Below are 26,172 nucleotides of genomic sequence, written 5' to 3' on the forward strand. Positions count from 1 at the left end.
AAAATTTTATCATTAATAAGGGTTATTTATGATGAAAATATTATTTTTATCATAAATAATTAAATTATTTATGATGAAAAGTTACATCCCAAATAATCTATAATATTCGATATTTTAATTTTTTTATTTCTCTTCAAATATCAGTAACGAAAATTTTTAGTCGTAAATATAGGTTATTTACGATGGAAAAATATTTTTCATCATAAAAATTTAAATTATTTATGACGAAAATATTTTTATCACTGATATTTAAATATTTAAAATTTAAATAATATTTTATTATTTACGATAAAAAAATCATCGAAAATAATCCTTTATTTACGACGAAAATCTATTTTTTATCGCTAATATTCTTTTTTTGAACAAAAAAATAAAATCATCATAAATATTTTTTTATCAACAAAAAATATATTACGTTGCAAATAATTTTATTTGTGATGGAAAGATTTCCGTCGTAAAAAATATTGTCACATAAAGACCATTTTCTTGTAGCGTCATCTTGAACTATAAATCTCAAGAACAAAGAAAGAAAAGGAAAAAATCTAAGTATTAGTAATTTGTTAAAATGACTTTTTTTTATTTATTTATTTAGGCCAAACATATTGAACTACCAAATTCCAGCCACCGTCTAAAAATAGTAGAATAAATGGCAGCTGAAGAAACATACATATGGAATTAGCTAGAAGGTCAAGAACTAGGACACAAGAACCCAGATAACTACATGATTAATAAAATCAAATAAGAAATATCATTGAAATTTACAGAAGATTAACTAGATCATCAGACGGTAAGGCTAAATTCACTCACAAGAAGAAATAGAATGGTCAAGAAGCTATGATTAAGCTTTCCTCTTTTCTCCATTAACCTAAAAATCATCACTTTGTCTTAAACCCTACAATGTTACAATTCCATAAATGGATCATAATCTCTCATTGAAATTAATATCAAAAATATTTGAAGAGAAAAAAGAAAAGCAAGGACCATCAGAATGTAATGATATGGGATAAAATACCGTCGGAAGCGAAGTTGACGTTCAGGCACGCTGTCGATGAGATCTATGTGATCATAAAGAGAAAACATGTGCCTGATCATGATCAAACGAAAGTTTAGAACAAGAACAACATTCCTTTAACAATTAAGTCTAAAACAGAATCAATTAATTCCAAAAATAACTCAAACAACTAAAAAAAATAGAAAGAAGAAGAAGATAACAGATGATGAGACGGTAAAGTCGAAACCTGAGCGAAAGGACGGTTTGATTGGAGGGTTTTAGGGGTTCTTTTCGAAGCATCTTCACGAGATAATTATTTTATTATTATAATTATTGTTATGTTATTACTGGATGTGGGTGTAAATAGAGAGGTCATTGGCGTGGGTACAGTGCTTCTTGTTGAAGCGCCGCTCTATTTAGTCCCGCATCGCCGCTTTAAAAGATATTATAATGCTTTAAGAGAGGGAAGTCTTAAGCCCTTGACCGTCGAGCTCAGCAACGAGAGCTTGTAACCCGAGTGGGAGCAGTGGGTGGGTTGGACGCTGGGTTGCGCCTCAACGGTGAAAGGATCACGGGCCGCCGCACCATGCACCCTCTACCATTTGCAGACAACAACCTTTTTTTTTCCATCTTTTCTTTTTTTTCTTTTTTTTTCCTTTTTTTTTCCTTTTTTTCTTTTTTTTTCTATTTCCCATCTTATCTTTTCTTTTCTTTTTTTTTTTTTTCTTTTTTTTTTTCCTATTTGTTAGTGTAATCAATAGCACAATCGCAGCAAATTCAATAATATTCTACCGTCTGTTTGGTTAGAGTATGTCAGATTATATGGTAATCTGCTAATTTCTTAAATCATTTATATGAAAAAATGATTGTAGAGAAAAATATTTTTTTACTGTAATCAAAAAATTATTTTGAAAAATGACATTGAAAAAAGATTATTACGTTTAGATGGAGATAAATTTACATAGAAATATGGTCAAATTTACAAATATACTTTTGAATATAAAATAATTTTTAATATTAGGATAGCATTGTCATCTCAAATTAGTTTTTATATAATGATTATAATCACATAGTCCTCTACATAATATCATCTCCATCTTAATTTTTTTACAAAAGTTCTTTATGAAATGAATTTGAAAAGACATCAAAACAATTCAATAATTACATATGCAATTTTATTATGGATATTTTTATGAAGTATGGATCACCGTCGTACAAAAATTTATTAATTACCAATCTTTCATAGTATTTATTTTATCTTTTCTCTTTGAAAAATAAGCATCGGATCCATCAATTTTTTTACTATCTCATTCTTTCCTTTTTTATACCAAAAATAATAATCTGATATTAGAATCATTTTTTTCATACTAGATTATCCTCAATCAAATGCCCCTTGGAGTGAAATCCGTTGTTTTATTGGAAGATGGCAGCCCATTTTGCTATCTTCCAGTTCTCCTTTAAAAACCAATGCATCATGTCAAACTCCTTGTTTTATCAGCTGGAATTAGCTGCGCCAGAAGTTATTGTCAGTATTAAATAACGAGAAAGAAAAAAAATAAACTCTATCAAAATGGCAAGGCCTACATCCTTCCTGCTGTGATCAAAGAAAATGAAAGCAGCAGCTCCCAGCTCAACTAGGATCAACAAGAAAGAATACTGTTTGGGTTAAAGGATCCACAATATTCAGTGTAACCAAACTAGATTGCAGTGTACGGTGTATACAGCAAAGTAAAGCAAATATACAGAACATGACAAGCAAGATCCTTGTTCCAAATGGCAATATGTGAGGAAAGAAATTACATAACAGATTGCAAAAAATTAATGACATTCTTATTCATTAGAACTGGTACACTTAACAAATTATAGTTGACAGGACGGAAAGCAAATACATACTTTGAAATTTGATGGCCTTTGAAATACAAAGAAGAAGAAGAAGAAGAAGAAGAAATCTTTTAGCATTTCAGCTAACGAAAGAAACTCATGAACGAAGAGCATGGAGACACCGCAAGAGAAACAAGGAAGTGATAATAATTAAAAAAAAACAGCTACAAAATAAAAGATATAATTAAAATCAGTTTCAAGAATCAAGGATACAAAAGATAGGCAGCATCCATTCATTGTTAGTACTCCAATACAACCGGAGCAAGATATGACACAGAGAATAACTCCAATACCGATGGATAAGTTAATGAACCTGCAAAACCATCATATTGTTGGTAAAGCTAGAAGAGTCCTATTAATAACTTATAGTGACAGAATATACGGATAAAGAAAAAAATTCTGCCAAAACTGCACTTTCTACATGTTGTATATGCAGTATCATAATTAAAACGAAACATATTTACAAATGTTGTCCAAAACTTCAAAAAATAGTGGTGAAATAATTCAACCGACTCTCGATCCCGACTCTACATCAGCCAAATAAATATATTACACCGACTCACAATTGATTGACCGATCGACAGTCGGCTATTATCAACCAATAAAGGATAACTCGATTAACCTCCGACCGAAGACAATCGACATATCAGAGTAATCAATCGATGCTTATTCGGATCTGCAGGACTACCAACCTACTACTATTACCAACATATAGTCGGCTTATCTTCTCAACATACCTAACTATTATAAATGATTATCGATTACCCGTCACGGTCATTAGTAGACATAAACAATCCATTAACTCCATGATTATGGTTCGATAATTTAGCACCATAAAAGCGGGATCACGTGCTTGACAGTTACATCAGAATCATGTATAAAAAAAAATAAATAAATAAACAATACGAGAAAAGATAATTCTGGGCTAATATCCTGCCATTTCAATTACTCATTATCTGCTGTTCACCAACTTTTCGCTGACTTAAGCATCGAAGGTCCCCATCGGATACAATTTCTATCTGTGAGGACTTTGTTTTGCAGATACTCTTCACCGATGACAGACGACAGGAGATTGACCGCAACAGATTAGCGCACTAGAAAGGGGAATACTATGATCAATCATGCCGAAAATCAGAGCTCAACACTCGACTGGATCGGTGAGACAGTCTTTCCATCAGAAAGATGTTATTCCCCCACCTCCAGTGGCAAAGCTCAGTTTTTCGTGTCTTGTGGTCACCACAGACGCACAGATTACTGCACTCATGCAGCAAATGAAGATTTTGACGGAGGCTGTCCAAAGCCTCCAGCAGCAGTAGCTGTCGATAGAGCAGTCGGTGGTTCAGTCAGTGCCATCTAGGCATAGTCGCCATCCACCATGATGCTCACCCTCCTCATATCCAAAGCGGTGACTGTCTCAGCATTCTCATTGATAGACAGCCACGATCTCGACACTCCCACCATGCCACCCATCATTCACGGTGTTCTTCCTCTCCTTCTCGTGCACACAGTATCAGGAAGGAAAAACGACTGCAGACTCCTTCTTCTTCTCCCTCTTCAAGTTCTTCAGGGGGTTCTACCTTTAGAGTTTTCCAGCAATGACGGCTTGATGACTACGAATGCATGTTCAAGGAGATCGACTGCTGACTCGTCCAACTTCAGATGGAAGTTCGAAAGTCCTCCAACGACTACGACTTCCACACTGCCCAGTCTCTCTCTTAGCGCATCCTGAATGAACCGATTCTTTTTCGGTTCAAGATGCCACAGATGGAGCCATACGACGGCTCCACCAATCTGATCGACCATCTGGAGAGCTATAAGACTTTCATAATGATCTAGGATGCAACCGACGCCCTCTTATGCATCAACTTTCCAGTAACTATTCGAAAAGCTGCTCGAGCCTGATATTCTGGACTCCAGTCGAGGAGCATTAACTCTTTTGAGCAGCTCGAGCATTCTTTTGTGGCCCACGTCAGCACTAGTCGAAGGCCGTCACGAACATCAAATAGTCTCTTCTCCATCAAGCAAGATGAGACAAAGACGTTAAGAGACTTTGTGGCTCGTTTCAATAAAGCCACACTTGAAGTCAGGGACCTCAATGAAGATATAGCCATATCGGCCATAAAGAGGAGTCTGAGGAGATCGATATTCACCTACTCTCTTGATAAGACTCTCTCTCAGATCTATGCTGAACTTTTAGAGCATGTGTATAAGCATATTCGTGCGGATAAAGCTGCTTCTGACCGACACCAGACAGATAGAAAAGATCAGAATAAGAAACAAAAGAAAAGTGAAGCTCCGACCAAATCGAATAGGCCGACTATTAATAAGCGAGTTTCGCCTCGACGACGGAGTCCGAAGCCGAATAATTATAATAGGTATGACTCCTATGCTCTCCTTTCTGCTCTCCGTGCGCAGATCTTGATGGAGATCAAAGAAGATGAGTACTTACGACACCCCCCACCAATGAAAGAGCCATCGAGGAGCCGAGACAGGAAGAAGTACTATCGGTTCCATCATGATCAAAGTCACGATACCGAACAATGTATCCAACTCAGGGACGAAATAGAGGCCCTGATTTAATGAGGCTATCTCGAAAAGTTTCGACGAGATCATCCGACTCAATCTCCCACCGACCAACAATCTTAACCACAAATTGAGGAGATACTCAACAATCAACCAACGGCGAAAGTAATCAACATGATCTCTGGACGACAGAAGAACTGGAGGGCAACTTCCGAAGAAGAGTCGGTGAAGAAACGACGACTCAACAATGTAATTACCTTTTCGAAAGATGATATTCAGAGAATATAAACTCCCCATGATGATGCTGTCGTTGTTTCGGCAACGATAGCAAATTATGATATAAAAAAAAAATTAGTGGATAATGGAAGCTCGACGGATGTTTTATTTTACTCGATTTTTTTCAAATGTGACTACCGACTGATCGACTCAGGAGAGTCTTGACGTCATTAGTCGGCTTCACTGGAGATGCGGTTACTGTGGAAGGAGAAATCACTCTTCCATTAATTGCAGAAACTGAACCACAATAGAGTACTGTTCTCATGACATTCATAGTTTTTCAAATTTTCTCGACTTATAATGCCATACTCGGACGATCTGGATTTAATGCTCTGAGAGCAATAGTCTCGACTTATCATCTACTAGTTCGATTTCCGACAAAAAATAGAGTCGGAAAGATGCATGGAGATCAACAATTTATTCGATGCTGCTTCCTAATTTTCATACAAAATAATCAACCTAAAATTTGTTTTATCATCATGTCAACCTCCCTTGTTTTATCAGCTGGAATTAGCTGCGCCAGAAGTTATTGTCAGTATTAAATAATAAGAAAAAGAAAATAAACTCTATCAAAATGGCAAGGCCTACATCCTTCCTGCTGTGATCAAAGAAAACGAAAGCAGCAGCTCCCAGCTCAACTAGGATCAACAAGATCAACAAGAAAGAATACTGTTTGGGTTAAAGGATCCACAATATTCAATGTAACCAAACTAGATTGCAGTATACGGTGTATACAGCAAAGTAAAGCAAATATACAGAACATGACAAGCAAGATCCTTGTTCCAAATGGCAATATGTGAGGAAAGAAATTACATAACAGATTGCAAAAAATTAATGACATTCTTATTCATTAGAACTGGTACACTAAACAAATTATAGTTGACAAGAAGGAAAGCAAATACATACTTTGAAATTTGATGGCCTTTGAAATACAAAGAAGAAGAAGAAATCTTTTAGCATTTCAGCTAATGAAAGAAACTCACGAACGAAGAGCATGGAGACACCGCAAGAGAAACAAAGAAGTGATAATAATTAAAAAAAACAGATACAAAATAAAAGATATAATTAAAATCAGTTTCAAGAATCAAGGATACAAAAGATAGGCAGCATCCATTCATTGTTAGTACTCCAATACAACCGGAGCAAGATATGACACAGAGAATAACTCCAATACCGATGGATTAGTTAATGAACCTGCAAAACCATTATATTGTTGGTAAAACTAGAAGAGTTCTATTAATAACTTATAGTGACAGAATATACGGATAAAGGAAAAAATTCCACCAAAGCTGCACTTTCTACATGTTGTATATGCAGTATCATAATTAGAACCAAACATATTTACAAATGTTGTCCAAAACTTCAAAAAGTAGGGAAAAAAAAAAAAGCTGAGAAATGTCCTTGATCTGATTCAGCTTTCAAACTCTCACTGTGGCATCAGAGAACCTGGAACTTGCACTAGCAGAGCAGATAGTATCATTTTTGGAATTCTGTTTAAGGAATCTAGGTCGTAGATCCAGTAAGGAGCTTTCAGAATAGGTCCAGTAAGGGACTTGCTAAGAAGGATTATTCAAGCAAAAGATAATATGAGTGATTTGTTGTCTAGATGGTGGCAAATATTTTGCTTCCTCAACTGAGTCACTAAATGATAGCTAATATATATATATATATATATATATATTCTGTAAAGGAGTATTAAAGTGTTGTCAACTCAGCTTCTTAAATAAGCTTTGTTGTGCTATCTAGAGTTGCTATATTCTTTTACATTTATTGTCACAAATTTAAAATTATTTATTCATTTTTTTTAGTTAGGAACTCAAAGATTGTTTGTTTATTGATATTTGTAGTCCACCAAAAATACATATTAACTTCTATTTAATAAATATATGACGCTTTCTCCTCATATATTAGATGTGAAATTATTCTTTCTTATTCACTGTTGCATCTGAACAATTAAAAATAGAACAACAACATCTGAAAAACTTATTTTCACACATCCAGCCCCACGCGCGATGCACGGGTCTTTGACTAGTTCTTCAAATTTGCTTCTACAAAAAGCACTTGGGTGCAACATAATGCACTATTAGATAAGCTATTGTTTAAAGGATGTGGCATTGCACTCAGTATTCTTTGACAAGCATTGTACGGTTCATATTTCTGTTATCAGAAACACATTAGACAATCATGGATGAACCTTTATACTCTGCTAACTTGATCGAATGCTTATGAAGGTATTAATTAATATTAGCTTGAATTGTTGCTAGAATAAGAAACGAAATCTAATATTAATATTAATAATCTAGTATTTGCATCCCCATATATCAGGCATTCACATTTTGGCCAATTGCTAATATTATTATTAACTTCATCAAAATGAAAAAAGCCATATAGATAAAGGCTTTTTTTTTTTTTTTCCCATCATATCATTAGAAAGCTATAGTTTTGACAACATAAAGCTAAAGCAGAATTTATCACGTCAACAAACATAAAATTAAAGCTTCCCATTCAACAAACCCAGCATCAAAGATAGTTGAGTCACAAGAAACATACCAAGCATTCGGGAGTCTATCAAGAATACTTTCGGGCGAAATAACAACTGCATATAAGACTTTATGGGGCAATAAAACTTATATAAAGACGAAGTCATTGATACCATTCAAATATCTTTTCTGTCAGTCTGTCGAATCAGTCTGTAATCACAGTCTATAATCACTTACGACCGCAATCAGAAAAAAACAAAGTCGGATGTGCTCTTGTTGTCGTCGAGGAGCACCTTGATTTTCCAATCCCAACTCCAAGAATTTTCAATGAGAAGGACCTCACAAGCTCTCGGATGAGTTGGAGACCAAGTTCGTAGGGAGTATCTTTTTATAATGTGCCTCGGTAAAGACTAAAAGATAGACGTTATCCATGATGGTTATGTACAGTCATCTGAGAGCACTTCTTCAGCACCTTCAAGTGATGGACATCTTTACCTAATGTTTGAATTATGCCACCTTGCTCGTCCACCTTCTCTATCAGTAGCCTCAGCAACGGAGCTCTTGCAGGACCCAACCATGATCAGCTTTTTCAATTCCGCAAAAAGAATCAAAGCAACATCCGAGCATGTCAAATAGGCACAGAAATGCAAATCATAACAGAATATGTGCATGACACTTGCATTTTAAGTGAGAAATCAAGATGTAAACAGTCTTCAGCAGCATCAATTTTTACAATATGATCAAAATTTACATGTGACAAAAAGATAATCTTGCTAGTTTTCTTTTACAAGTACCCTCATTTAGCATTGTCAATGAAGTATCGAAATTACTAACAGTCCAGTCTCTACCCATCATCTTGGTTGTGAAATTAACAAATGTTGGAAAACATTCAAAATCAGAGTAGTTGAAAATAAATTATTAAAAAAAAAAAAAAAAAAGCGGGGAATGAGCAGAGTAGATTGGGTTGCCAGGAAATCTGATGGTTCCACCAACCTTTGCACGTGTGAGGGCAACATTGATCCTGTGCCAATCTCCAAGGCAAGGAGGAAGTGCAGGCTCTCAAGTTTTCACTGGATCGTACAAAAGATAATAATATGCAATCCTTGTCCCTTCCCTGCTCGAACAATACCATATGTGATGTAAGAAATTGGAGAGCCAGGCCAGTGGCACTCAGAAACAAAAAGATTTGGGTCATAACATCAAGTTGAAAGCTAAAATCATCAAATGACCATGTTAAATGAAAACAATCTTATCTTGCATTCTCAACTAGTGGGAATGGGCAAAAGAATGATCCAACCTATAATAGACAACTTCAACACAAGCACGTTCCACTCAAGTGAAAAAGGCATGCCTCAAACCAGACAACAAAACAGTCGGTGACCATCCAATCTTAACATGACACATATTGAACACAGTCGATGGGTACTTTATGCTTTAAATTCACTGTTAACACATAAACAATCAATTAACTGAAGTAACCAGTTGGTAGTTGTCAGAAAACTTTGGAAAATATAACAATTTACAAGACCCAATGCATCAAAAATTATCTTACAAGTTCCAAACTGTAACCTGGTATTTGTCAATTGTCTGAACCCCAACAAAAGCACCAACAACTTGTCAAATGAGATGGACCTGAGAGTTGTAAGGGGTAATGATACCAATTTCATCTCCAATGATGCCTATCTTCAATAATTCTCTCGTGATCTGTAAAATAACACAAATGAATAAATTAATTTCAAGCCAAATTCACTAAATATCAAGAAAGACAGATAGATATAAAAGTTAAGTTTCGTACCTCTGAAATAATAAATGCTTCTGTAAGGTTGTTCACAGTATTGTGTTCTTTTGCCTCCAAAGCAGGCAACCAATCTGAAGGATTTCATTTCGATATCAAGCTTTATTTACCAGATATATGGTAATCAAAAATGAAAACAAAATTCCTACCAACCTGTGTTGATAAAGACAACAGATCTCTTTAGATCCAAAATCTGCATGGTTTAAGAACAACAGCTGGTTGAACAAAAGCAACGTTCAAGGTATAATATTTCATGAATCAAAGCAAAATGAAGCATGTTACGTCAAGCTTGATAAAGGCCAAACATAGGATGACAACAGTAAACGGCATCCAATATGCATACTAACACATCGTGATATACAGTCAACAGATGATGCAACTTCCACGTTGGATACCAAGTAAATATTCAGTAAAAACTTGGAGGTATGTTCTGGATCCATAAAGCAAAGTCCAAAGAAATGCAATAAACATGAAGGAAAAATTCCATTCCAGGACTGTGGTTTAAAAGGCCTTTAAGTTGGAAGGATCATTTTTGCTGTTTACAGATTTTCTTAAGGAAAGACTAGGCAAGCCTGATCGCTTCCACTAAGAAAATTAAAGAAGAAAAACAAATATAATGTTGCAATAGCAGTACAAGAGGCGAGAAAGAAATAAACATCATCGAACCACAGTTGAGACTTGAGAGACTTGACTAGTCCAATCTTTAACCAAGCTAAAATTGGAACATAGCACTTCTGGAGCAGCAGAAAAATTTTCTTGGAAGATTCAGCCATTTTTTCAACCAAATGGACCAGCAAATGATGGAAGCCCGTGAATCCCAACAGACTTTCCATTTCATTTTTTTTCACAACAGCACTTCTCCAAGAGGTCTGGAGCGTCATAACATTGATGGGAAGATCAGTTATCTGAATTCCTTGAACGAAAAAGTTGCATATGGAATCATTCACCCTTTGTATGATTCTCTTAATAGTTGTGTAAATTATGTACATATGATGCCTAGTGTGGTAATTAATGATTACCAGACATAAATCATGCATGTGCAAATATTTGCTAAGTTCCATAATGTTATCTTTCTATCCACACCAGAATTTTCTCCTCATATGTCTGCATATGATATCTTTGCCCTAATGGCATGCTGATTTGCAAATTGTGTTCATGCCACCATTTGCATTTAAAGTGAAGCCATTATTTGTTGGAGAGTGGGAATTTAAAAGAAAATTCATTTAAAAAAAAAAAAAAACCGTTTTTCAGCTGTACCTGTTAATTATTAACCAAGTGATATCTTTCCACCCTTTGTATCATCATAGTTTTGCATAATAATGATCTCATAATCCTTTTAATATCTTAACATAATCATGCCCAACAATTAAGCTCTTTCTCATTACCATCTTACCAATTAAATCATAACGCAAAATCAGTCCCCCTTCTACATATATAACAAATATCCTCTTCATCAAGAAAGCCAAACAATTACTAGACAGTTTCCTCTCTTAAAGCATTATAAGCATTCATCAAAACTCTTCTTGAATCAGCCTCCTGTGCATCTGAAGATTAGCGTATCTCCTATTGTATCCATCAAATCAAGGGTGAGACATTAAGACAGTTCCCACACACCAGAAAAGAATGGTGTGAAAAATTATCAAAAGCTACAGAACTAGCACTCTTTGATGTCAAAATATATGCAAATTATATGAAAAAGGTACTGTGATATGCTTTTTGCTTGCATTTTTCCAGTGGGACGTTAATGCGTTCGGAACACTCAACATTATACCAGAACCATCCAAACAAATATAATGCCCAAGGACATATAAGGAACTGAAGGTAATAGATACCACATACATTCTTTTTAACAGGCACGTAGCCAAGCTAGGTCCAGATGGGGAGCAAGTATGACGTGCACCAGAGTCTTCTTTTCGGCTCATGATTTAAACCCCAACTCAACTCATTTGCTAACCGCAGTCAGATTCAAGAAAATTTTTAGACCCAATATGTCATGTGGGCCAAGACAGTGTTCAGTGTCTTGTTTTGTCTTTGATGGCAAAAATGATCACAGTCCAACCTCTTCGTGTAGAAGTCATGCATGGAAACAACTGAGAGATAGAATCTCCCATTGAAATTGTTGGGGTGTCCATGTCCTTGACCAAATACGAGTAGAGAGCATGGATCTCTGTACATGTCCAAAAACAGTGGAGCACAAAGCAATAAAAGCCTAAAGGGCACTAAAAAAGATCAAGAACCTTGGGCCCATTTCTCAACTATAGAGTACTAGAGCAACTTCTCTACAAGAGGATACTTGAAAAACATCATGTGTATGCACCTGAGACAAAGTACCCGTTACTCCAATGGAGCTTCTTCTTAGGCTTCATCCTGTAAATAATACTTAGGGATAGCAATTGGATGGGTCAGGTTGGACTTGGGCCAGCTCGAACAGGGATTAGGTCAAAAAACCTCTCAACCTATTTATAATCAGATTGAAAAAATATAGACTCATACCGAGGCATTTATTTTATACAAACCCACACCCACCCAACAACCCATTTAAATCTTCCCACATCAATAATACATACAACTAAAAGGGAAAATAAAACATGACATTCAGCAAATCCAGATTTGGCTTCAAATATATCATCATAAATTCATGATCACCGCAAATATAAAAATTTAGGATCTATGAAGGTCATAAACTAATTAAGGATAAAACTGGCTCAATGCAAACTGATATCCTAAAATCCTGTGGCGCATGCCGTCCGTCATTCTCTATAACTTTTATAAATGAACCAAATCATATGAAAAAATTGGAAAACTAGTGATCGTGTGAGGTCCGAGAGCAAGTGGGTTCCTGATGGATCAACATGGTGACCCATCAAGTCACAGGCTAAACCCAAACTAATCCACTTATCATCAGGTTGATTTGGGGTTGACCCAGAAGCAATCCGATCACAAAAAGCCCCTACCAACCCATTTAATTCACGTGGGTATGCATGCGTTGGTAGGTCCTGGTCAGATTTTGTGACACTTTACCATCCTTTAGCCCAACAATGTCCATGATGTAAGTGTGGCAAGATAATTTTCTGGAGTTCCTTGCTTCACCCTTAAAAATATCTTGATGGTCACCTAGACCTTCAATTATAGCTAGATCTTGTACTTTACTTATGCCTCTCTCGTAGACTATTGGAGATCAGTCAGTGCTCAACCAATGACTTTTTGTCTCTTGTAGATTTCTTCATTTAAGCAAGGTAATATCTCTCACTTCAATGAAAAAGACAACTGTTGAGAAAGCCTCACCTTTGCAAAAATTGATTGACACCATTGCCCCATCTCCAAATAAGATGTAAGCTTTGGCGCTGCCATTTGTTCGCTACATAGTCGATACTTTAGTGTATTGCAAACATTCATGACTCCATCAGATGTTGATCATTAGAGTACTAAATAGCAACCAATATCCTTTTTTGTTCAAGTGAACAAAACATATTCAGAGAAACTCTCATTTTCGCATGTCAGTACCCATTACCTCCACAATATATCACTTCATAGCATCTAATCTACTAATTAGCTCAAACTTTTCTTGAAGAGATACTCTTTTTTACCCAAAAAAAGGTTAACCAAGTTCAATCTGCTTTCATTTACAGAATGAAAGAAAATAAAAAGGAAAGAGAGAAAAACAAAAGATGAAAAAAGAAAGAGGATAGAAAAAAAACAAAGACAAAGAATATACAGGAGGGAGGTTACTTGGAAAACATGATAAATAGAGCAAATAACTTCTAGGAAGAAACCATGTAATCCAGTCCACAAGCAGAAAACATATACAGCACGTGTCACTTCACACTTTCATAAAGAGAACCTTTTTAAAAGAAAGAAGAATTGGAAGAGGAGAAAGGAGAGCATGCTTAAAAAGAGTAGGGATGGAGAATCAGGGGCACACACTAGCCTTCCCTTTATATAGTAGATGTATGACAAGCCCCCTAATAAAAGAGAGAGAGCATCAACAGCCAATAGTCTAATACTTGCAAGGGTGCCATTGTGCCAACTCATTGAATTCATAAAGTCACTAGCAACTGGATATCAATGACCATGGTTTGATCCCACCATCAACTTGATTTAAGTCAGGCTTAACTCTGTCCTAGTTTCAGAAAAAATTAATGAAAAAAAGCTCCTCTAGAACAAAATTGATTACCTCTAAATTTGTTGTCACCTTATGTAGGCAGCAAATACGCAATAAGATCTAAAGAGCAATACTTTAGTGTCATTAATATGTACTAGAAATAAGGTTTTAAATCCCATGGGATGAAGGTGTCCTAGACCTCCTGGTTTCTCCATAGAATAGGATGCCCTGCTATCTCAGCCCGTCCCAGTAACAGCCTGGGTTATACATCCTAATAGATATCCTTCTTCTCTCTCTTTCCTTCCTTTCTTTTTTTGTTCTTTCTTTCCTTCTTTTCTTTCTTTTCCTACCTTTCTTTCCTTTTGTTCTTCCTTCCCCTTGTTTTTCTTTTTTTTTCTTTTTCTTTCCTTTCACTTTTTTCCTTTTCTTCATGTTTCCTTCCTTTCCTTCTTTTCTCTTTCTTTTTCTCAACCCACGTGGATAGGTTTCGAAGTTTCGAACCTGTCCCTATCTTGTTTTCTCATAGAAACAGAATAGGACCACTGGGATGCCCCCTGTCCTACCAAAATGTAAAACCTTGGCTAAAGATATGATTCGGCTCTACTTTAGGCTGCTCAAGTGATAATTTGACTAGTTTGATCCACAAGGAAATTAAATTGAGACGACACTTGACATAGATTCTGATTAGCATTGAAGTTTTTTATGTACATTAGCATTAAAGTTTTTTATGTATGACTACGGATATTACCGGTTGTTGTGATCAATTTTCTGTCATGTTTAAATGCCATTTCCATAAGAGCATGATGGGTAAAAACCCTAAAAGGCTTGACTTGTAAATTTCAAATCTGACTTTATTTCATGAAAGAGGCCATTAAATTGGTAAGCCCATACCATCAATCTTGCAACATCTTTCCCTCCAACAGTATTTTATTGAAATTCGTATCCATTAAAAAATCAACTTATAATATAGGAAAAAAATATTTGAAAATGAAGAACTATGAGAAACATTGGCAGATTTGGAGCTCTTGAGAACCATAAATTCTTATTTTGAACATTTCTTGCATGGATGAAGCATGTCTTAGACTATAACTCCATACCAGAAACAGAACCAAAATTGATTTTCATAGTTTATAATTTCATATGAGAACCAGAAAAAAAGTTGATTTTACCTCCTTTAGCCACAATGTGATGGTTCCTATGCTAGAAAACTTGAGCTTGGCACTTGCTATCTCAGATGAACCGCAGCATAATCTGTCCCCATAAATTAGTGCATTTGACAGTTCCATTATACCAGCACACATGCGATACTGAAAGCAAGAGGACCTAGCTCATTAACTACTCTAGATTTTGATATCAAGCATGAAGCATCAAGTCATCTTTAATATAAAGAAACGGGAAACATAATTTGGAGGAACCTGGCACTGCAAGGATGAAATTGCCTCAGGACATGCTTCTGATAACCAGCAAAATAAACTAATGCCCATTCCATTCTCCCAAGCCTCTGTACTCTAGGAAGACAGAAAGCAACATCCATTCAGCTAAAAAATTCAAGAAAAGTTTGTAAAAGTATATAGCATGAAAAGTGGAATGAACCTGAACAAGTGGAGGAAGCTGGTAATGGTCCCCAACTAGAACAAATGTTGAGGCAAGCATCAAGGGTCCTAACGATACCTGAATGACAAAAGGCAATAATATGGGAAGTTAATAGGAGACATGAACTGCTATTCAGTATTACGGTTTTGAATCTTCTATCAAACTTTTTTTCATGGGTCATAAGCAGTATATCATAGCACAATCAAAACTTACATGACAAAATATTTGAAAAAATAAAGTACATCATATTGAACTTAAGGGTTTGTCATCATTACACAAAAAAATCAGTATATAGTTAGTGCCTCTATACCATAAAAGGGAAATTCATCAAGACATCAACAACATCAAGCAATCAAAAGACACTCACAGTGTAAGCCAAATCTCTATTTTTTGTATTTCATATCAATGATTTCTTAAATCAGAAAATTTAAAAATAAATTGAATGGTGGAAACCAGAATGGCTGCAAAAATATGGTGAACAAGTTCCAACATTGCAAATGACAGCTTTGAATGTAAAGAGACTTTGATAGAACAATATTTTTATACGATAGAACATTAGTATCCCAAGAATCTGAAATCCCACAAAAATGATTAAATTGCTAAATAATGTATATTATTAAAAAAAAATCCCAAGTTCATGGTTGTTCACAAGGATGTCAAACAATCCAAGCTGCCCAGGTTAGGCTCAAGCTGCTCTAGTTTTGCTCAATCTCAACTAAAATATAAGCTTCATTAGGCTAGGTTTGAGAATAATCGAGCTGAGCCTGAACTTGAATCTCTGACTCAAAATTAATTTCAAGATGAGCCTAAGAATTGCTTGATGAGGCTCAACTCGATAGGACCTGGAAGTGGAGTAAATATTCGTTGCAATAGTGATACCACGTCAAATTTATCACAACCCAATGAGAATGCTTGCATTTCATTGATTGCCGTGTATTTCACCGATTCCCATGATGATATCCCACACTGCCCCACCGATTCCCGACTTTTGATAAGCTTGTTACAAGTTTGACGTGGTATCACCGTTGCAACGAATATTTACTCCCTAGAAATAGGCATACAATAAGGGTTTCAATATGGTGCTTCTAACCTTCCTACAGGTCCATGATATCGACCATAGATTCAAGAATGGTCTAACATGGATGACCAGATAACTGAAGGTACAAATTATTAGAATTGAATATTTTGTAATTAAATCAAAATATATATCTCTTCCCTATCCCTCCCCCCCCCCTCTCTCCAGCCTTCATCTATGCCAATTTCCATCCTTAGAATCTCAATCAGCAATAAGAAAGGGTCATGTAGCAGCAGCAACAGCAATGATGGTGTAGCCATGGACTAAGCCAGATAAGTGTAGGCATGATTTCATGGTATAAGGAAGCAACTATGGAACCAATTCATAGGGGAGATCCAGGAGACCTAGAAGAAGCCGACATTTGGCTTGGTGATCAGTGATGAGAAAGGGGCAGGTGGCAGCTACCACCACGACAGCAACGGTCATAGTCAGAGCCTAATAGGTGAAAGAAGCGTAATTCCATGCTTTGAGGAAGCAGCCGTGAGGCAGTTCGCAGCGAAGATTTAGGAACTCCGGAAGAAGACCCATGTCTAGCTCAGCACCTTTGACTCCGTCGAGGATGCCGCCTGCACCCACTATGCCACTGCCTCCACCTCCGTAGCCCCAATGCCAAGACCAATAACCCCCTCAGTCCTAACTTCCCCTTCCCTTTAGCCCCTCATTTCCCCTCCAACACCCCCATTGCCATTGTCGGATTCCCCTTCCACCACCACAATCATAATCTAGCCTCTCCTCCCAAACTTCTTCCACTGCAACATGGAGTTCTTCAATGAGCCTTGGCCATCAGCATTACCTCCGATGTCTGGTGAACTAGCTGCCACCCAACTATGAGAGTATTATTGGGGCCAAACGTAGAACTTGGTGTGATGCTCCAAACCTCAGAGGAACAAAGAGGCCAGCACGAGAAGAAAGCCAGAAAGATGACAACAGCAATAGCTTAGTCGACTCACCCTTAGACTGGGTTGATTAAGCTGAAGGTAGGTCGACCCAGTCTCAATGTAATACCCCAGTCTTGTATAGAATTTTCGGATTACGTATGGTTTTTTTTGTGTTAGCTTAAGTTTCTAAGATTGACCTTAAGAGCCACTTAATCTCAATTATAAACCACTTTAAATTAAACTTACTTTGCGAAAATTTGTTGAAGCCATTTTGGCACAATTTGTGACTGTCTGCCGTTACGAATCCTGAAAATTTTTTAAGTCTGAAAACTAGCATTTATGTGGAAGATTATATAAAATATATATTTTCTTAAAATCAAAATTGATGTTAATTGATCCTTGAATGTTAGTGAATCACAAAATAATTTTTCGTGAATTTTTGAGACTCTTTAACCTATTTGTTCTGAAGAATGAAAGTTTTAAAAGTTTCGGGTTTGAAAAAATTTGAACTAAAATCCAAGTTTTGACTTCTTATTTTTAAGGATTTTAATTTTTTTAATATTTTTATTGATTCCAAATAAAGAGATATTTTTTTATTTACATTTATGTTTTAAAGTTAATGGAGAGTAAAATAAAGAAAACTTAGTCGACTCAATCCAGATGTGAGTCGACTAAGTGGCACACTGAATCATAAGATTGAGTCGATCTAGTTCGTTGGCTGAAGTTGCATGGGGTTTCTGCTTTGGTTTAGGATCGGATTTAATCCTAAGGATTTAAGACTTTGGTTGGAGAGATTCTAAGGGGGCTAATCTTATTTTTGGGCTAGAATTAAGTCCAAAGAGATGTATGCATATAAGACATGAGTGTACATGAACTCCAAAAGTACATCGCATCAGGTTAGCCATTTGAGAGTTTTCTTTAAGCATCAGGTTTGACCCATTTTGTACAGTATTTATACATTGTAATTAGGTCAAGGAATAAAACAATGAATGAAATTTGCTCTTTCTCCCAAACCCCAGCTCTCTCCTCTCTTTCTTCTTCTCTTGCTCGCCCTAGGGCATCAACGATCTCCAGATTCCAATCCAAGATTAATCTCTGGTGTCTCCACACGATCAGGTTTTTCGTAACACCAGACTCACCCCAGCCAAGCTTGTGGGAGAGGGAGGAGGCAGTAATGCACCGAAGCTCATCCAATTACCACATTCACGGGAGAGATCTTCCAAGTAACCTCATCTCCCCCATCATCTCGGCTCTGCTTGATCAGCTGGATCAAGAATAAAGAAATAGGAATAGCGTAAAAGAAATCAAAAAAAAGAGAGGAAAACGAATGGGATCGTGGTAAATGAATGCGAGAGGATCTCACCATTCCAGGGGAGAACTTGAAGCGCTTGAGAGAGACCGATTTGGAAATCTCCGGGGTGATCTGGGACGAGCTCTCCTCGCCACAGGGTGGCGGCGGATCGGCAGGGGGAGGCGAGCTCTGGGGAGGGTTAGGGTTGGAATCTGGTTGAGGGTTTAAAGGGATCGACGGGTTGGAATTAGAGGAGGAGGAGGTGGCGGCGGCGGCGGCCTGGGAGTGGCGCTCGAAGAAGTGCTGGATGCTGGAAGGCTGGGAGGTTTGGTGGTTCTGGTTGGGCTTTCCGTTGAGGAGGAGGAGGAGCCAGGGGAGGTGGGACTCCCGGTTAGGGTGTTGGAACTCGGAAGAAATAAATCGAAGTGGTGAAGGGGTATTTTCCCGCGCAAGCGGATCACGTGAGTTTTGGGGCGGATTAGAGGTCGGCAAAGAAATATCACGTGACCGAATTGGGCCTGCGCTTTCAAACTTGCGCCGCTAAAACCGAAAGGAGGAGTGATTCACTGCGGGGTAGGAGCCAGTTACACGAGTATTAATCCGACTAGACGAATGTGTCATATACGGAGGAACTTAGTCAAAGACTTCCCGACGTTAAGAAGTGCGACCGTTCTGATGTTACGATTATGGCTATACCCAATTTGAAGATATTCGTTGCGGCTGAGTATTTGCACTGATTTTCGAGTAAGGTCTGTTTTTTAATAAATTTTGAAATTGATGCCATTTATGCAATAAAGATCCACTTGGACCCTTGGTGGATCCATTTGATTGAAATATATTAGATTATGAGATAATATGATAATTTTTAAAAATTATTTATTTTAAAAAATAATTATGAAAAAAATATTATTTATTATATTTGATTGATGGAAAAATTATTTCAAAAAAATGACATTAGAAAAAAATTATTACGTTTTATTGTAGGTAAATCCATATGGGAATATGATCTCCTTCAATATAAAAAAAAAAAATTTAATACTAGAATAGCATTGTCATCTCCAATTAATTTTTATATAATAACATAATCATATAGTTTTTTTTGCATAATATCATTTTCATCTTAATTTTTTTACCAAAGCTCTTTATTGGATGAATTTAGAAAGACCTTAGAACAAATTTAATGATTACATATGTAGTTTTATTGAAAATATTTTTGTCAAGTATGGATTACCATCACTTGAAAATTTATCAAATATCAACCCCTCTATGATATTTAGTTTATCTTCTTTATTTAAAAAATAAATATGGGCCTTCTAATTTTTTTACTATATCTATTTTCTATTTTTCATACCAAATGCGGTAATCTAATATGAGATTCATTTTTTCATGCCAGATTATTTCCAACCAAATGGATCAAAAATTATTAGATGGTTCAGATCGTCTCGATTACTCCAACTACGATAAATCTTAAGTTTTTTTTTTTCTTGAAAGATCATAAAGGGCAGATAATTCAATCAACTTCCATGATAATTAGAACATATCTTGCTAAACCACCCATAAGAACCATATTCTGACTTTTTTCTGATGAATATCCAACAATAGGTTCCATTAAATGAATAATATATCCAAATCCTAAAAATAATAAAATTTTAGAATAGGTATGAGTGATCAAATACAATAAAACCGCTCAATAAGAACTTATATCTAGAGCTAACATAATATAATCTAATTGAAACATTATAGAATAAGCTAAACTTTTTTTAATGTCTCTTTGAGCAAAAAAAAAAAGTAGCTTATGGTGATCCTGTTACTGTAAAAAAATACACTACACGCCTAATTAGGTGAAATTTTTGAATTAGATCGTATTTTGAAATCCGATGGTGTTTTTGGTAGTAATCCAAGGAGTTAGTTCACTTTTGGACATCTACGTTTTCTTTGCTCTTCTTTTTTGGATACATTTGACATGACGCTAGAATCTTGTTCAGAGATATTTTTGTCGGTATTGATCCAAATTTAAATGCCCAAGTAAAATTTGGAGCATCATGCACTGATTTGATGACCAAACGGCGAGCTACTTGGGAAGATCCGATTCTCCCTATTATATAACCGCTGCTAGTTGGAGCCGTATCCACCGACCGGTACAGCTTACCCAATTCTCTCAGATCCATTTTTCTTTGAGCCGCATCCACCAAATTACTTGAGTTATATTCATGGTCTTGATCTCAGATCCACTGCTATTGCATTGATTGATCTGGTGGCATCAAGTCCATGGAAAATGTCAGACACAATAATCCATTCGAGCTAGCCCAGGGGTTAAGCATCAACCTGACTTCAAAATATTCAACCCATATTGGGATCAAATAAGGTTGAGTCCATAATTTAGGTCAAGCACTCAACAATCCTTTTATAATTAAAAATTCAACGATCAATATTTATGCACAAAATCATTGAAAATTTTCAAAGAAAATTAAAGGGATATCAACGATTTCCATTCAAATAAAACTTTTTAAGTTTGGTCAAAATGAGCAATTTAATATATCAATTTACAGACTATAATTCAAAAATAAATAATCGATAGATTTTAGATAAGAATTTACCAAACCAAATAACGAATGAGAGGAAGGGAGAGGGGGCTTGTTTTACGTGATTCAGGTTTTTAATTTGGTTAAATTGGATTGGAGTAGGTTGGGCAATTTTTCTTTTTTTTTGGCTGACCAAGTAACCTGGATGACTTAACAGGCCAAGATTGGGGTGGGGTAGAAATTATAGAATCTGAACCAAACTCGATCTTTAAAACAGGTCTAATTTTTTATCCCAATCCACCCGTCTTAAAAGGCAGATCAGTTTTATAGCCCAAAAAAAAAAAAAAAAAACAAAACAAAACAGAGCAACCGGGAAGAAGACTCCCGGTAGGAGTCTTCTTCTCCGGCGAAACCCATGGAAATTAGGACTCCTAGGACCCCTCGGAGTCCTAGGATTCTCTATAAGAAGACCCCTTCCCCTTTAGACTGAAGATCGACCTCCTCCCTCTCTCTTTCTCTCCGTTTTTCTCAAATCGAAGCCGCGGATATCGTTCGGATTCTCGCCGTGTTTTCTCGCCGGCGAGGTCACCGGAGGTTAAGGTAAGTTTCCCCTCTTCTTCTCCTCTTTCTTTTTCTTCCTCCCCGTGCAATTGTGCGCGACTGTCGGCGACAAAAGTTGCCGATTTTCGATCCGGAAAGGGACCTCTGTTTTTGGGTCTCTTTTCCTTGAAGTTTCCGGCGCCGGCGATTGGAATTGATCGCCGGCCACCCTCCTCCGTGACCGGGGGAGTGATTCCCGTCGGTTGCCGGCCTCCGCCGCGGCGGCCGTGGCCCGAACGGCCGGTCAAGGCCGGAGAACCCCCACCGTCCCCTGTTCGGCCTGGAAGGAACCAAGGAAAAAAAAAGAAGAAGAAGAAGAAGAAAAAGAAAAGAAAAAGAAAAATAAAAGAAGAAAAAGAAGAAAAAGAAAAAAAAAAGAAAAGGAAAGAAAAAAAAAAAAAGAAGAAAAAGAAAAGAAGAAAAAAAAATAATAATAATAAAAATAAATAAATAAATATATATATATATGTATATATATATATAAGTAAGTAAATAAATAAATAAAAAATTAAAATTGATGAGAGAGAGAGTTTCTCTCTCTTCTTTCAGACTGAACCCTGATTTTCTCTCTCTGGAATTGGACTTTCTCTCTCTACTTTCTCTCTCTAGAATTTTCTCTCTCTAGCCTGTTTCTCTCTCTTGATGGATTTCTCTCTCTCTAAAGTTATCCTTCTAAGATTAGCGTAGTGGAAGGCTTCATCTGATGATTCTGATCGAGTTTAGAGACGAGTCTGATTTTAAGCGAGATTTTAATTTTGGGATTTGTTAGATTTAATTTTGAATTAAATTAATATAAAAATATAATTTTGGATAATAGGCGTGGAAGAATCTACTAGAAGTTAGTCGATCCATTCGTTCAGTGCTCCGTAAAAGGTAAGTAATGAATCATCTTCTCGAGATATTCCATATTTATTCTGAAAATAAATAATTATTCTCTGAAATTATGCATGATTTATGAAATTATGTTTTGTAAGAAAAATGCTTTTGAAATGTTATGGTATATCGATTTATTCACCTGTTTAATGAAAGATTATGATATATATTGTGGTACAAAGTGTTTTGATACAGATCGGATTTATGCTCTCAGCCTAACTATGTTTTGTGGACCCTGCCAGTGAGGGTTGTGCGCTGGTATTTCTGGACCCTACCAGTGGGGGTTGTGCGCTGGTATTCTGTGGACCCCGCCAATGGGGGTTAAACGTTGGTCATAGTCGAGGCTGTTGAGTTTCGAGTGTTTTGAATCGAATCGGATTTATTATATGTGAATATTTGAAAATATTAGATTTGCATTAAATCAGCATGAAATATATTTTTATGTTTAATTGCAGCATTATTCTTGAAAATTTTATAATATTTGAAATATCTGGTAGAGATACTTGTTACTTACTGGGCTGTCTAGCTCATTACCTTTCTTTCTATTTTTCAGATTCAGATAATTAGTTTCGAGCGTGGGAAGAAATTTTGGGACAGAGCTTTTAGATGCGAGATTTAGCATTGTCAACTTCATTGAACTTAGATCTATTGTTTTATTGTTAGTAAAAATTTTATTGGATGTAAGACATTTGATTTAATTACTTGAATTACAGTTGAATAATAATTATTTGAAATTATTCCGCTGCGATGCATTGATATCGTGATGAGATGCCTTGCATGCTTATGGAGAGAGTTCTTCATGAGTATGCGGCGGTTGCCGCGACCCTCGATCCACAAATCTCGGGTCGGGGGCGTGACAATTAATATGGTATCAGAGCATAAGTGGATAAATTATGACACATAGAATTTGACATAGTATGAGTGTAAGTGGGTAAACATTAGGAATATTGGGACGTTAGAATATGAGCATCATAATAACCCATCCTAACAAATAGATCAATGAATCTAATAAGGTTTTACTACCACAAGGTTACCATGCCTCCCCGTAGAATGACAAGAACTACTCAAGGAATTGCAAGAGAGACATCACAACCACGGGATGGTAGCACTCCCCATCTGACCAGTGGCACCCCTCAGGAGGAGGGAGTTGTAGATCCTAATGGGAGTACTTCGAGAGCACGTCAAGAACCAGATATGGCTCAGTTAATGCAGATCCTAATCAGGATGGTACAAGCGCAACAACAAATGCAGCAGCAAATGTTTGAACAACAGCAGATACAACGAGATACACAACAACATCAGCATCCACCACCACAACATGGAGAGCAACCAGTACAACGGAACAACATTTCAGAATTTAAAAAGCTTGCTCCTCCAGCTTTCAAGGAAACTACCGAACCTTTGGAGGCTGATAACTGGATAATGAAGATGGAGAAGGCTTTCGCTGTCCAAGAGTGTCTTGATGAAGAAAAGATTCGATATGCAGCTTATTTACTACAAGGAGAAGCATACAACTGGTGTCAGCGACTACAGTGCAAGCATGAACAAGACGGCGAAATACTTACCTGGGAAAGGTTTCGGATTGCATTTTATGATCAGTATTTTCCTCGGAGTATAAGGATCCAGAAAGAGCAAGAGTTTATTTATTTGAAGCAAAAGGGTATGAGTGTGACTGAATATGAAGCAAAATTTACAGAGTTAGCAAAATTTGCTCCGAGATTAGTGGATGGTGAGCAAGAACGTGTTCATAAGTTTGAGATGGGACTGAGAACTGAGATTCGAAAACAAGTGGTTCCATATGAATTGACAACTTATGCAGATGTGGTAAACAAAGCACTGATAATTGAAAGGGAAGTCAATGCAGAACGCATGGAAAGGGAAAGAAGGCAAAGAAAGAGAGCAAGATCAAATGATATACAAGGGCAGAATAATAAAAATATCAAAAGATCAGCCAAGGGAACAGTAGACAATAAGACTCAACAGATTGATGGTGAGCCGTGCTCCAGATGTGGCAAAAATCATGCAGACAAAGATTGCTATTGGAATACCGGTGCTTGTTTCAAATGTGGTCAGAAGGATCATAAAATTGCTAGCTGCCCGCTAAATACTGAAAATCAAGCTGGCAAAAGAACCCATGAAGGACAACATAAGGGTGGCGGACAGATTTTTAAAACCTAGGGAAGAGTTTATGCGCTTACTCAACAGAATCTACAGGCTTCCAATACAATGATGACAGGTATGAAAAATTTCGAGGACGAAATTTCTTTTTAGGGGTGAAGAATGTTATAGCCCAAAAAAAAAACAAAAACAAAACAGAGCAACCGGGAAGAAGACTCCCGGTAGGAGTCTTCTTCTCCGGCGAAACCCATAGAAATTAGGACTCCTAGGACCCCTCGGAGTCCTAGGGTTCTCTATAAGAAGACCCCTTCCCCTTTAGACTGAAGATCGACCTCCTCCCTTTCTCTTTCTCTTCGTTTTTCTCAAATCGAAGCCGCGGATATCGTTCGGGTTCTCACCGTGTTTTCTCGCCGGCGAGGTCACCGGAGGTTAAGGTAAGTTTTCCCTCTTCTTCTCCTCTTTCTTTTTCTTCCTCCCCGTGCAATTGTGCGCGACTGTCGGCGACAAAAGTCGCCGATTTCCGATCGGGAAAGGGACCTCTGTTTTTGGGTCTCTTTTCCTTGAAGTTTCCGGCGCCGGCGATCGGAATTGATCGCCGGCCACCCTCCTCCGTGACCGGGGGAGTGATTCCCGTCGGCCGCCGGCCTCCGCCGCGGCGGCCGTGGCCCGAACGGCCGGTCAAGGCCGGAGAACCCCCACCGTCCCCTGTTCGGCCTGGAAGGAACCAAGGAAAAGAAGAAGAAGAAGAAGAAGAAAAAGAAAAGAAAAAGAAAAAGAAAAGAGGAAAAAGAAGAAAAAGAAAAAGAAAAAGAAAAGAAAAGGAAAGAAAAAAAAAAGAAAAAGAAGAAAAAGAAAAGAAGAAAAAATAATAATAATAATAAAAATAAATAAATATATATATATATATATATATATATGTATATATATATATATAAGTAAGTAAATAAATAAATAAAAAAATAAATAAAAAATTGAAATTGATGAGAGAGAGAGTTTCTCTCTCTTCTCTCTCTTCTTTCAGACTGAACCCTGATTTTCTCTCTCTAGAATTGGACTTTCTCTCTCTACTTTCTCTCTCTAAAATTTTCTCTCTCTAGCCTGTTTCTCTCTCTTGATGGATTTCTCTCTCTCTAAAGTTATCCTTCTAAGATTAGCGTAGTGGAAGGCTTCATCT

At 36.7% G+C, this 26,172-nt stretch overlaps 2 pseudogenes; both read right to left on the reverse strand.

Annotated features, from left to right (window-relative positions):
- The window catches only part of LOC105057680 (uncharacterized), a 29,481-nt pseudogene extending 24,498 nt beyond the window's left edge, over positions 1 to 4,983 (reverse strand).
- Positions 4,984 to 8,292: 3,309 nt separating this feature from the next.
- On the reverse strand, positions 8,293 to 17,864 carry LOC109506592 (DNA replication ATP-dependent helicase/nuclease JHS1-like; annotated as a pseudogene).
- Positions 17,865 to 26,172: the final 8,308 nt, after the last annotated feature.

Source organism: Elaeis guineensis, chromosome 14 (genome assembly GCF_000442705.2).
Source record: "Elaeis guineensis isolate ETL-2024a chromosome 14, EG11, whole genome shotgun sequence".
NCBI classification, from domain to species: Eukaryota; Viridiplantae; Streptophyta; class Magnoliopsida; order Arecales; family Arecaceae; genus Elaeis; species Elaeis guineensis.